Below are 15,082 nucleotides of genomic sequence, written 5' to 3' on the forward strand. Positions count from 1 at the left end.
GCTTTTGTTGTATGTTAGCTGTAGTTTATCAAACACCTTAATTCATATGCACTTTTTAAATGGTTGCTATTGATTTTGAATGAGTGTTGTCTTGTGAAATATTCGCTGTGTCCTTACAGCAGTTGACTCAGGTTTCTTGTGGATGTACCTGTATGGCATCATGTTATGTCCACAACTAAATGTTTCACTATTGCGCAGTTCCTTTTATGTGGCCAGGAACTTTCACGCAAGCCTCGTATGAGCAAGGTACATGCATACAGTATACACTACATAGACTGTATATGTAATTCCATTCCAGTAGAACGAATTTCTTAAAATAATGTAACTATTTACAAACATGAGACACACATTCTAAGATTTATGAAAACGCTTACACAACTAATTGTTGTCAGAGGTAACTGTTACATAACGGTGTAAAAATCTACATCTTTATGCAATAACACCAGAAGTCGTTAGCCATAAAGTTGTACGTTTTTCTTCTTAGTTGTCAGAAGTGTTTTCAATAAATTTTCAAAATAGAAGTTTATCCGATATTCCAAAATTATTTCTTTACTCATAAAATATAAGATGCGCACTGTTCGACGAGTATTCTACTTCTCATTAGGAGGCGTTGTGTTGCCCTGTCGTTAAAGCTTTCGATCAGCGCGGCAAATGCCCGGATTCAATCCCCACGTACTTGGAAGTACAACGTTGTAAGCCCATTTTGTGTGTCTCCCGCCGTGATCTTGATGAAACATTACCCAAAACCACATAAAACTACTCACTAACCTGCTTAATATCCATTATAGTTGCAACTAATATTAGCTAATAACCCCAAACTAGAGTCATTATTTCGCACTCCTGTTACCGTTAAAGGGGAAATGAGAGCAGACAAACTGAATAGACAACTGTTGATACCAGGGGAATATCCTCAACTCGTCGCACCCGTCGTTGCTGGATACAGAAAGGAAAATGAAGTTTAAGATGGAATTGTTTTCAAGGCTTAAATAAGCGTGTGGTATTCTACTGCCATGGTATTATAAGGCTCGTTTGTGATGGGGAGAGTTAGGTTTCAGATTTGTCAGACCTAAAAACACATTTCTTTACTGATTGTTGGTGACATGAAGATGCCAAGTTTAACATTAGGCATTTAGAACACTTGTAATTGCATTGGCACCATTGCGGTAGTGCGAGTTGAATACTGATAATATGATTGTTCAAGTTCATGGCAAGTGACACAGACAATGCACATACCACTGACGTACACTAGTTGTGTATGTAATATAGGTTTGGTATTTAGAAGTGGTAATTTTATTAACCAGACATCACCATGATAATCAATATCGCAGGTCTGATTATATCCGTTGTTGTTGCGAACAATCAATACAACCCAGGTCAGATTTCATTGATTTTAAATATTCACATAGCAATGGAGTCTCCTGTTTGTGAACAGGTTGTGTACTTAATGCCTGGCTAGGAACATCCTCTCTCCTCTTCTTTTCAACATCAGCGTGGATGAGAACTACAGACATGGCGGTACGTACAAACATGTAGACTCTGTTCTGTTATTGGACAGTTTTAACTGACCTGCGTCTTTTGTGATCGGAAAATACTTAGTTTCTTCTCAGCTAAACGACATTTTAGTATTAAATGTTCATCCATTTGATGCGTTTATATGATATCCAAAATATTTTGAGAGACAACCGTGCATGATGCTGGAATGTCCATTGTATTAAATATCTTGATTCGATGTCTTCTATAAATATACATGAAAGACGATAAAGAAGAGAAATAGAATAGTTTTAATATATATCAGTTTGTCAATACCGATGTGTACATACTTTCTGACATGCGAATTTAACATTGTGTACAATGTATTCAAGTTTTTGCCGCGTATGTACCCAAAATAATGTAGTCTGTTAATACTTATAAGACACTGGGAGGCACGGGTGGCCCAGTCGTCTAAGCCGCTGCGATTCGCTGTGCGTCCCTTGGGCACGCCAGAAACCTATGATTGTGGGTTCGAATCCCGGTTCGCCCCAATTATGTTTCTAGGTTTGTCAGTACCATACCCGTGCTCGTGGGTTTCACCGAAGTGGTAAACGTCTTAGACCTGCAGGCTTTCCTACCACATTAAGCTGACACGCCGTGATATAACTGGAATAATGTTAAAAGCGGCGTTAAACCAACTCACTCACTCTCTTTAAGACACTGACGTGGCTTTTGTTAACATATGCGTGTTTGGATTCATTCATGTGTTATTGACTATTATCGAAACACTCTAATGTATAACGGATGTTATGTCAAGTTAATACTTAATTATCTACAAATGCAAATGATTAGCAACGACCGGGGAACGGATGGACGGACGGACGGACGGACGGACGGACGTATGTATGTATGTATATCATCCGTGTGCTGGCACGTCAATACACGAGTCTGCGACCTGAGTCTCCTGTTAGGCTGTTATAATTATATGTATTACCGTGTTACAGGTCTTATTTCTGATGATCCTACCGGCTGTTTTCAACGTGGGTATGTATAACGAGTCAATATATTCCACTGCTTATATCGGGAGCAACATTACCGATTGTGGAATGAAATCTGTTGAAAACATCAACAACAGTCCTTTACAATAGTCACACTCCACTGTTGTTCTGAGAATGATGCCAGACATGCTCGACTCCAAATTGTGGTCTCTTTATTAATATATAACGCGTTTTACCCAAATAGTTATTATCAAGACACACGAAAAAGGCCCATGATCTTACTACATTTTTTCACTTGAGTAAACTTTAAGGTAAATAACCCTCTGAACAGTACTCGAACAGTGCTAGTTTTATAAAAGAAATGAAGGCAGCCCATGTTAAATATGGACAAACCTAAATGGCCACTATTTATAATAGCACGAAAGGCATATTGGCATTGATTTTAACCACGATCAAGCATATATTCTTGTACATAAGCATGCGAATTTTGTAGTTTTTTCAGACGAACTCTCTAAGGACCACAGAGGCACGGAGTTTGTTTTAGCATTTATACCTAATAACCCGATGACGGATTCCCGGATTCTTGTATATAGTGAGTGAAGAGGTTTGTAAAGTGATGCTCACTGGGGACCACGGCTCTTATTCCAAAACAATAATTCTTAGTCCATTGATTCCCCACAACGAGGACCTGGCCGAGACGTAGAAGTATACTGGCGGTCTGGGTATGTCCGTTGAAAGGAAAGCGCTACATATCATAGCGACAAGAAATATAACTGTATTTGCTTCGTATGACAACAACCAGAGTGTTGACGGCTTCCTTGCGATTCCTGTGGAACATTTGACCAGAAATTATGTTGCAGTATCTAGAGATGCTGTACCCGACCCTTCTCATCTTGTAATCGCGGGACTCTATGATGGCACCAATGCTATTATCAAACTCTGTCTTTTGAATGGAACCTGCACCAACGCTGGTTACCAGAATGGAACGACAATATGGTTCACAGTAAACCGATTTGATGTCATTGGCCTGTCCTGCTAGGGTGATCTTACCGGAACTGTGATAACTAGTGACCACCCAGTTGCCGTTTTCTCCGGTAATGAAAGGGCTGCCGTCCCTACGACATCGCCTATGGCTGACCTGATGATTGAAATGCTGATTCCTTTAGAATAATTTGGGAAGAGCTATGTCCTTACAACAACTATGCAGAACCCAAACGGAACCATATACAGAGTTGTTGCTCACATGGATAACAGTGTGGTAACAGTGGGCAGTCAGGATCCTGTCATTTTAGGTGTGGGCGAGTTTCATGATTTCGACACTGAAGTTACAGGAACTCAGATTCTCATGTCTACACACACAGTGATGGTTATCGCGTATGGCAAGGTTGTTGTCGGAAACCTGGGAGGGGTGTTCATGGCAACTGTGCCGCCAATGCTTCTATAAAAGACCGGTCTATGACTTTAGAAAGCTCGTGGTTGTTCCCATGACGTACCTGTATGTAACAGTGTACTACAATACCACGATGAATCCTAACATTACGTTCGGGAGTCCAGATGTGATAGAACATATTCCTGGATCCGACATTGGAGTCCTGTCGGCCCTAACTACGGATCTAGAGGGCTCCTCTTTTGAAACTGACGTGCATGATGTCGGCATGATCATTTACGCAAACCCGAACAAGAACGCAGCGTGTGGCTACCTTGGTGGAATGACATTCAGTACCTGGATTTTACCATATTACCAGTTTGCTTCAAAACATTTTTTGTCATTTTACATTTTACTGCTCATTTACACACACATCTTATTTAGATTTGTGTTTCGTATTTCATTTCATGTTGACGAACATAGTGAAGGTTGGTTTATGATTGCTTTGACGATTGTTATTCAATTACATCACACGAACAAACTTTCGCTGCAGGCTGTTGTTTTGCGCTGACTATTATATAGGCGAGGCAGGGGTTCGACTCCACAACCAGAGCTCTAAACATACTTATATACCACAGCGACAATTGTACGTGGAATAGATGTTATTTATGTTGCTTCATTTGAGATAATACTGATTTGTATGACCAGGGCAGGATCTCTGCTCGTCTGGGCCATGTCTCAACGATGCGGCTTGTGTCTCAACCGGCGCTTCCTTCACCTGCCGTTGTCCTGTTGGCTTTACGGGAGTCATCTGTGAGACAGGTAAGTCCGTTCTTCGTCTGATTGTGCCGCTACACGATCTCTTTGAGAGTACAACATTTGCAGCTTGGACTGTACTATACATAAACGGAAAAAGTAACTGTGCTTCATAAACAGTACTATAAAACTAAATTTATTCCGAAATTAAACAATGCATCTTTCATTACATATTTAAGAAGACATATTTAAGAAGCACAATTTGGATGTTTGCTTGTTTGTTTTGTTGTGTAATGTAACCAAAAACCATAAGGCTCTTGTCTCTCACGTTTTACCTAGCAATATTAAATATTTCTTTAGTCATTCTTCCATGTTATGCTTCAGAGTACTACAAAAAATATCTTTTAATATAAGCACGGTAAGAATAACTTATTATTCAAGTAACATATCCCAAGAATGTTTGCAATGTCATTAAGACACAATTGTATTTTTCGCTTACTGACGGGTCACAATTACTTAATACGGGAATTTATATTAAAAGAAACTTAATTCGAAAACGGACTCCTGAGAAAGGTTTAATACCGCACGTATACCAACTTACCTTGACATCCACATTGTACTCCCAAGAATGTCTTAATTATGCACCACGTACACGTCATTGTGACAACAGTACAAGTTAAAATGCATGGATACAAAGTACTATAATAAGTATTCAACCACTTTACATGTTAACATTAACGGTTATTGTGACCTTTGACAGACATATATTTGATGTTGTATAATAAACTCAATCCTGCATTCTTGTAGAGGTAATACTGCAAATGTCGAGATTATACCCATGTTACAACACTGAATCTCACTTGCACCATATTTCATGCTCCCATCATTGATACAGCGAAAGCGTCGCCATAAACGTCGAGTGAGCATTTTTACAAAACAATGTGATTGCCTTTAGTGATGACCTTCCAATGACATGTACCAAATAAGCTTCCCAGACCAGGTGTAAGATGTCCAGGATATGCTTTAACGTCAATAAAATCTGGTTTGTTTTATGATTGTCAAAATTCAATGATATACATGATTTCATTGCATATAACAAAAAAAGACAAGATGAGGGCTGTTGGCTTGGACATGTCTATGGCTTTATCCAACGAATTGTGTATTTATCATTTTCCATGACGTCCTCTACATATTCTAGGCCGTACCATGGATGGACCTCTGTGTCAAAACCACAAGTATGGCGAAGACAGTGATTAACTGATCGACCCATTCCATCATGTCGCTGAAGATGTTGTGTTTGTCGCTGACAATGTGTTAGACAGCCTCATTAAATTAATTGCACAACCTACATTTCATATTTACATTTTGATGCAAAATCACACATTGACGGTTTCGAGTGGGAAGTGACTGGTCCTGAGCAGCAAACAGAAAGCCTTCTGTTTCACTTTGTAGGCCAGACGACTTCACTCAAGCGAAGAACTCTGGAGAGTTGCTGATCTTCTGAACACACTCCACATAAACTCGATGCAGTGGTCGTTCAGATAGCCTCTCCTTGCAACACCGAGTCGGGGCTGATTTGATACGGAACCTCGCTTGGTTTACACGCAGTTTAGCTATAGAGGACCATCAACAAAATCAATATTGACATTGAGATTATGTCCCATATCCTTGGCCCGTTTAAGAAAACTGTGGAATGTCTTGTTTTCATCACGAGTCTTGACATGCTTCAGAAGAAAATAAATTTGACTGTGCAAAAGTGTACAATACAATTCGATCATGAAGAGCCTCGGCGTTAATCAACCACGCCCTCCCACTATGATTGGTAAATATAAGCATTATCAGTAGTAGTAGTAGTAGTAGTAGTAGTAGTAGTAGTAGTAGTAGTAGTAGTAGTTTGTATGCCGCCATTCACATTGTTCTCAAATTGAATATCGCTAACAAAGATTTTTAATCAAATATGTCTTTCTTGCAGCGGATGATCCGTGTGTTGCTGAACCATGCTACAATAACGGTACATGTTCCTCCACCGGGACACTGTTTATCTGCTTGTGTCCGTTGGGATATGCAGGGCTCACGTGCCAGTCTGGTAAGTAAATAATATACCGACAGGTACAGTCCCATATACGTGTCGTGTAAATTAACTTGTTTTAAGTAAATGCCACTGTGTCATGAAATTCACTTGTTTTAAGTAAATGCCACTGTGTCATGAAATTAAATCTGTCAAAATGGGTACGAAATTGTACACCCAGACAAGGAAAATCGCAGACTATCATTGCGTTTGATAATGGAATAGTAAACACTTCTTTGGGGAGAAGGGGCGTGGGTGGCGTAGTCGTCTGAGGCGCCGCAACTCGCTCCGAAAATGTTTCTAGGTTTGTCAGGAGCATACCGGTGCTCGTTGCTTTCACCAGAGTGGCAAACGTCTGAGACCTGCATCACATTAACCTGCCGTCATATGACTAGAGTAGTGTTTGTAAGAGCAGAATTAATATCGTGATGACAGTGCTGAAGAATATGTTTCCTCGCTGATTGATGTCTCGTCGTATGCCTATGCTGTGGCGATCGTCGTTAAACTATGTACACTCACCCGTGTCTTTAACAACAATGTTCATTTTACTTTTTCAATGTAGCGTCCAAGATTATTGCTTTATATTGCGACGTGCAAGAACGTGTGTGCGTGCATGTGTGCGCGCGCGCGGTTGTGTGTGCGTGTGTGTGTGTGCGTGCGTTCGTGCGTGCGTGTGTGTGTGTGTGTGTGTGTGTGCGTTCGTGCGTGCATGCATGCGTGCGTGCATGCGTGTGTGTGGTTGCTTGTACTAGTCCGGAACTATGCTGATTTTACAGTGCTAGCCCACTGAGCTACCATGGCGCAGTTTTACATGTATACCCCACTCAGACACGGTATACTGACTCCGAGCCGACCAGTCCTTGTTTTAGCACCTTAATTCCGAGCACCAGGCAGGGTAACAAAACGTACCATCTTTTAACCTCATTTGGTATGGTATGACGCAGCCGGGGATGGAACCCCGGACGTTCCGCTCTCAATACCACAAGACAACAAAGGCGGCCTTTTTATGGACATTTATGCTGTTATTGTAGAACAGATGAAATGAATGTAATTAAATGAATTTTTTTTTTTACACTTTTTCACTGCATGCTTTATGTTGCAGTTAATACTGAAGTGGATGTTTGATATGATTTTGCGAATGCATTTTCTTGCAGAGATCAATGAGTGCGACTCAATCCCATGTCTGAATGGCGGAATATGCACAGATCTTGTTGCCGGCTATCACTGCGAATGTGTGGCTGGATACACGGGACTGCGATGTGGAGCAGGTATATTGATCAACGTGTTACTAAACTTTGAACAAAGTAATATAGCGATATTCTTAAAACGATTACCCATTAAAGTTAATAATAAATCCGTTGGCTAGCCAAGAGGTTAAAGCGTTTCCTCGTCGCGCCGACAACATGGGTGAAACAAACTCGCTGAGCCTCCGCCGTGACACGTCTTGAATATTAAAGCCACACTTACACCACACTATTACTCCCGCCCCCTTGATTACGATATCAGTCACTGGATTGTCTGATCCCGATTCGATTATTTCCAGTCAGCCGTCATTTAGCTTGAGTAACAAAGAGCGAACAAACTATTTTTTTAAAACAATGTTCAACCAGGCACTAATTCAGATATCAATAGTTAGTACTTAACGTATACATATTTTGTATGGTATATTGTGATTCAGTTGACGTGACGCTCTACATGATATTAAAAGAACAAACAGGGACAGATAATGATGCGGGAGGTTATATGAAACTTGAAAATATATATCTTACTAAACATGTGACATTGTATTTGGACAATGACAAATTACTCAAAGAGTAACAGTGATATATTAGTGTAACAATGTTTTCGACATAATATGTTGAATATTTTGCATACACTCGAACTGCTTGCGCACGAGATGAATACCAGGGTAGCCTGCCACAATGACAGTGTTTCCCTATGTGTGTGGATTCGCTAGTTTTAAATGTGATTTACTATTGTCGACTGTGGAATTGTGGAACGAACTATCAAACAAAAGTAGAAACTAAATTTTAGTTTAAAGACACATCATATCATCATATCTGGTTAATCACATTTCAAGTATCCCACACTGACGATTTTCTTGCGATGTTGATTACGATATTTAATTTGCTTCATAGGAACGGAATTAGCAACATCTTTTCAACCAAGTAGTTCCGAATCTCTTTTGTCGGCACTTACATCTGTACCAAACCTGAGGACAAGTGATGCTGGTTACCAAGCGACGTCTGCCGACGTCCAGATCCAGTCATCTCAAGAGCCTGACATGAGCCAGGAGACAATCCAGGTAACACAAACGTTAACACCCATGCTTCAAAACAGTCTTAACACACAGGAGTACCCGTACGCCTTCACACGTATCACAATTATCGGAGATTCGAAGCATACGGAATCCGGTCTTACCATCCTCAAGTCCGCTCTAGAAGCAGCCATGTACACAACGACATACGCCAGTCACCTAGCCTCTGACATGTCGTGCGACTATGAAGGAACCAGTCAAGGGGAGTATCAGTGCATGTGTACCCGGTATGAGAGGAAGGTGTATGTTCTTACCGAGGAGGCTAAGGAAACCATTAAAGAAGAAACTCAGAGGAGGCTGCTGGTTGACACTGCCAATCTGACTAAGACCTTGTTGAAGTATAAGAGTGTGGAGGATAACAGGCCCTCAGCAAAGGGTATCGGATCAGTGGGAGTAGTTATGTTAGTAATGACAGCAGCGGTTATTGTGGTTCCCGATATGTTGTTCCTTGTACAAAACGTTATGAGGAAGTCTACTGGGAAGAAAACATATCCTAAATGCTAGAGTGTCGTCTTGACTGTAGTGCCTTTTATGGTGCATTTATGTTTCGTGTACAAATCAATATTACTTACACAGGAAATATACTGAACCGCAAAAGAAACGTCACCCCAAGTAACATTGCATGAAAAGTTGTCATTTAAATATCTGGGTAATTATTGTCAAAGTTTCTAAACAATTAACATTACCATGTCCGGAGAAATGAAATTTGATAATAAAAAACAAAGCAGATGACAATAAAACCGATCGCCCAAACGCATCAGGGCAACGGCCATGGTAACCCGATGCACGTGAGTTCCGTGCAAAATTGAAATGCACATGCGTTCCCCCATTTCTTGCCCTATAACAATCCCTCAAGATCAGATAACATTCATTCGTTATTAAATTTCTACCACATGCTAAGATTGACAAGAATTCGGCGACACCATGCCTTCGGACGATTGCAAGCTGGACACACCGCCCGGCAAGTAGCCAATGCATTTCAAGTCCACATAAGGATCATATACAGGCTCCAGCAACGGTACCAGACAACCCAAACTGCAGATGACCGACCACGTAGTGGAAGATCAAGGGTCACTACCCGACGTCAGGATCGTCAGTTTGTGCGACAGCATTTTCAAGATCGCTTTGTTACTGCGGAAAATGGGGACACACCAGCGACACACTAGTGCGGACACCGTGCGTCGACGATTGACGAGCAGACACCTCCACTGTCACAGGCGACACCGAGGACCCATTCTGACACCACGCATCGCCTGGACCGTCTTTTGTCGGGAGCACAGCAACAACATTGGCACCACCAGCAGTGGAGAAGAGTTCTCTTCTCAGACCAGACCCGTTACTGTATCTCAACAGCACATGGCAGAGAGAGAGAGCCTGTGTTGTGTTGTTGAGAGAGACTCGTGGGGTGGTCCGAGCATCACGGTGTAGGGGATGGATTTGGTCTTGCACAGAGGGTCGGCCCTGTGGTCTCCCAGAACATCAGTCCACGGAGAGGCAATGGTGTCACAGCAGCTCGGTACATTGATCAAGTCTTTGAGACCACACACCATACCTCATTTGGCACGTCGCTGCAACCACGAATTTCAGCGTGATAACGCCCGTGCCCACACTGCGAGAGCAACAAGAGACTTCCTCCAGCAGAATGGCATCAGAACCATGCAGTGGCCTGCCTTCAGACCCGATTTAAATCCCATTGAGCACCTGAGGGACGAGATACAAAGATAGCTGAATGACGTCCGACCAAGGCCGCTGAACTGCCTCAGGCGTTCCGCAAAGTGTGGGCTGAAGTGCCTGTGGCCTTCATCAACCGCCTCATCCATTCCATGTATCGACGTTGCAAGGCTGTCATCAATGCACATGGCGGACACACGAGATACCGACTTGTGATGCCATTTTCTTAGAGACTAGAGTTGTGTTTCACTTTAAAAACATTTGACACTTTAATTTCAACCTTGATGATCAGTTTTGCCAAGTTTCATCTTTTTAATATGTCTCAAAGTATGTTTATAGTAGTTGGGCAAATAAGGTTTCTCATATATCTATACATGGTGAAGTTTCTTTTGCGGTTCAGTATAGAATACTGAAAGTAACAACGCTACCCACGTTTGTTATAGCACATTGATGTCAACACGCGCATGTGTAAAAACATTGATAAGATAATGAGTCAAACAAATTTATTGTTATTTTGTCTGCGTTTACTTGTGAACTAAGCTTTAAGCTTTGTTCACGATCAGTCAATCTGTTCTAGGAATATAAATACACTTTCCCCAGATTTTCGACGAACGACAAGAAGACAAGCTGTAAAGCAGACATTTAGTCTGTACTATATAACTATAACATAGTACGTATGACAAACAATAACTGTTCCACTAATCTTGGATTATTGTTTATTTTCCGCCTACTGTTTATTTAAATAAATTGTCGTCAAGTTAGTACGCGGTGAGCTTTACCCGTTGATGTAATCCTTCTTATTTAATGCACTTTGAATAATATTTGACTGGGGTTTATTGTTCAATATCAGGTCCACAAGAAATAAAAGTAGAAACTGATTTTTGGATGTTGTCACATTTGTGTTTGTTCTATATCAACTGGTGTGTTAATTTTACTGCCACGTAGAAGCAAAAATAGCCACGGTATCATTTACATTTAGGGTTTTGATAGTTTAGATACATACATGTTTGTAATGTACTGATTAAATATACTTTATGTTTCATATTTATTGAAGCGTTGAATCCTTACATATCTGCTTTTAGTGTATGTTACAAACATTTCTACATACCTCGTTTGTTAAACATGTCACAAAACACAGGCCCGTGATTCCTGATTATTTTGGAAGGCATAAGGTTAGAATCACATGACTGGAAACTAATTATATATACATCACATTGTATTATGAATGCGGTTTACAATTACAATTGTAATGGACACAGTAAACTAATACTGTTGTCAAGGTTGTCGTGATGCTATTTATACTCTGCAGATAAAACCTCTGTTTGTGACTATCGTTTCCTTCGAAAGTCATTTCAGGATACACGATCGGATGAGGACTGACCCCATGTCACCCACCTGCTGATTGTAGTCAGTAAATACTTTGAGCTCCAGGAGATTAGTTCGGCGGTGTCAATGGCAAACTACACTGAACGGTCTCTTAAATTTCCAATAAACAAGATCCTGACATAATCAGGCGCGATTGAACTCAATTAAAGTCTGGATCAAATACAGGATGGTTGTTTCCAGTTTCTTGGCAAAGGAAATGGAGTTGACATAATCGATTCATAAACGCATAACGTGATTGTCAATATTCAAGATTCTAAATGCGTAACTGCAAGAACGAAATCGAAGTCATTACAATTACAGACGACAGGCAAAGAAAGAAACACAATTGAAAACGATAACGTTCACGTGGGTACAGAGAAATTAACAGATAATCATAAATCCAAGCGCCCCTTTTCCAGTCGTTGTTTCTAAATTCCGTGTTTTAATTACATCAATAACTAGTGTGTAAAGGATTTATATTTTATACTGGAATGTTGAACATGCTTTGAAATAACCAAAGGTCAAATGCGGACTCACTGACTTGGACACTTGGACAAATAAAGCTGAAAACAAATTCCATAATGATGAAAAGTAGAGTCCATTGTATGGTTCCGACTTTATTGTGAGCATGTGTTTATAAGTCCCTATAAAATAGTTCGCGAAGAGGTAAACTTATCGTGACCCACCCTTGGTACCCGTCATAAACGAATGCAAAGACAAGAGAATTGTTCACCTAAAAAACAACAACACGGGAATATATAGTACAAGTGATTTCTGAGACTTTGAACGTTGTTACATTGAGCAAACAACGATTGTGAAAGAGTCGTATGACGCTCTATGAAGTGTTGAAGACCGAGCGAGCTCGATTGTACCTCACTAGTTGTTAAATGTAGACAACGAAAGCTGGATCTGCTGGAATATTGCTCGACATGAAGGGAAAGTTGAATATTGGAGTTGAAGTCATCCGTCTTGTCCTGGAGTTATCTGTCAAGATGAATCTTTATGAACAAGGCGCCGCAATTCGCCGTGTACGCCACGCATGGGCACGCCAGAAACCTATGAAATTGGGTTCGAATCCCGGTTCGCCCCGATTATGTTACTAGGTATGTCAGAACCATACCTGTGTTGTATGAACGTCTACATCATGTCGGGCTTTCCTCGAGCTCGTGGTTAAAGCGTTCGCTCACTAAGCTATGTAATTGGAATATTATTGAAAGCAACTTTACTCACACACTCACATTCTGCCCAGATCTAAATATGAAACCGATGAGGCTGCTTCACTTGCCTCCCTCTTATGTTGAGGTCATGTTGGTTAATTAGTGGAATGAAATTGGGTATTTCACAATTATTGAACGATATCAGATCATCCTTATATCTGAAGCTTATTGTAAACTTCTTGGCCGAAATTATTTCGATTTAATTTTGGCAATCCGAGCTAAAATCTGACTCGTTTGCATAACGAAACACCTCCGCAAGGAGGGGGACACAGTGATGCCTACCTCTTGTTTAAATGTCCCATCCCGAAATTTCACAAAATGTTACAAGTGTGGCAATCCAGCATTTCTCTTATCGTTTTCTCAGTAAGCTTCAGATGACATTTGCTGTCATTTTTAACTTATTGTCTTGAATCTCTAGCGATAGACGAGATGTGACCACAACACTTTTCACATCGCTTAGTGATACATGCCACTGGCTCAAGCAATACAGATTTCGTGCGAGATAGTGGCTTCTTTTCTGAGATTGTTAATATTCAAGCATATCCTTTGAGGTTTTGAGAATCCGCATGCAAATAATTCCTCTTGTGCCAATTACTTTCTGTGAATATACAGAACGTCCGTCATTGATTGTATTAATGATTATGGCTAACCTTTGAGATAGGAAGTTGGTGTAACAATTGCCTCGTCTTATTGATTTTTGTAGAGGTTTTGATTCCCAGAAAAACCTGAAAAACTTCACTGCTGGAAAGTGCAGGGATCCATATGATCGCAACACGGTCTTGCATTAGTCTGACCGTTGCTTTTACACCACTGCAAAACTATTAAAATAGTTGAAATGTGCTTAATACTTAACAGATTTCATAGCTCTTTGAATCTTAAAGGGGGACTTGACGATTTGGCAGTCCAAACAAATGTCCTTGGTATTCCCTAAACATCACATTCTTTGTTTACTAGTTTAAAACATTTCTCTCATAGTGTTATTTATAATGTCGAACAGACAGAAGTCCACGTAGCACAGTCGCCTTTAAACATCCTGATCTGAACGAATCAGGGTCTGGTCTTTGCAGTTATCTAAAGACTACAGTAATCTCGATACGTGCGTATTTCTATCTGTGCAATCTCCATAAGCTTCACGCTGCCCCTTTTCTGCAATGACGGTATACTATCGACTATACTAACAGTCGCCACAAATACCCTTGACATTGTCAACAGGTTCATGTGACAAATCGTTGTTTTCTCCCAGTTACGTGCGGATCAGCTGGTCAAAATAGGAATCAATTTAAATCAAGCAGAGTGTTAACCGCTACAGGCAGTTAACAGGTTTCACACACGAATTTAGATATATAATTCGATAAACCAATACATCAGAAATCAACAACACAAGGTTCGTGTTCTGCAAGGGTGCACTTCATTCGAAGTAGAGGACAATCTGCACAAAGAGGTATCCATTGATTTTCATTAAACATTCAGTGGGATTGCATTTGGACACAAACTGTTGCCCTGACAAAACAATGTCCTTATTATATATTTTGTATACAAGTAAATACTGCTATCGTAATGTTCATGGTCCATCTGGATTGTTGCCATATAAACGCGTGGCGTAATTTTTACCTCCGCGTGTAATCTGCTCCAAGGGACCAAACTGATGATGTTTTGTTTATGATTAATAGGTGGCGTATTTAATTCAGGGTATTCAATTTCTCTCTGACCATGGACGTATGCAAATCCTTTCAGAATATCATAAAGCTGTGGAATAATGAAACTATTTTAAACTTATTTTGTTTGTAATGTCATCATAACTTATGGGAAAGGGGTATACCAAATATATCCTAATTACGTAGATTGGTGCTCCTA

The 15,082-nt window shown here is 40.4% G+C and overlaps 1 pseudogene; it reads left to right on the forward strand.

Annotated features, from left to right (window-relative positions):
• The first annotated feature begins 1,445 nt into the window (after positions 1–1,445).
• On the forward strand, positions 1,446–11,493 carry LOC139449994 (uncharacterized; annotated as a pseudogene).
• The last annotated feature ends 3,589 nt before the right edge of the window (positions 11,494–15,082 follow it).

Source organism: Haliotis cracherodii, unplaced genomic scaffold (assembly GCF_022045235.1).
Source record: "Haliotis cracherodii isolate W230 unplaced genomic scaffold, xgHalCrac1.p SCAF_8, whole genome shotgun sequence".
Lineage (NCBI taxonomy): Eukaryota > Metazoa > Mollusca > Gastropoda > Lepetellida > Haliotidae > Haliotis > Haliotis cracherodii.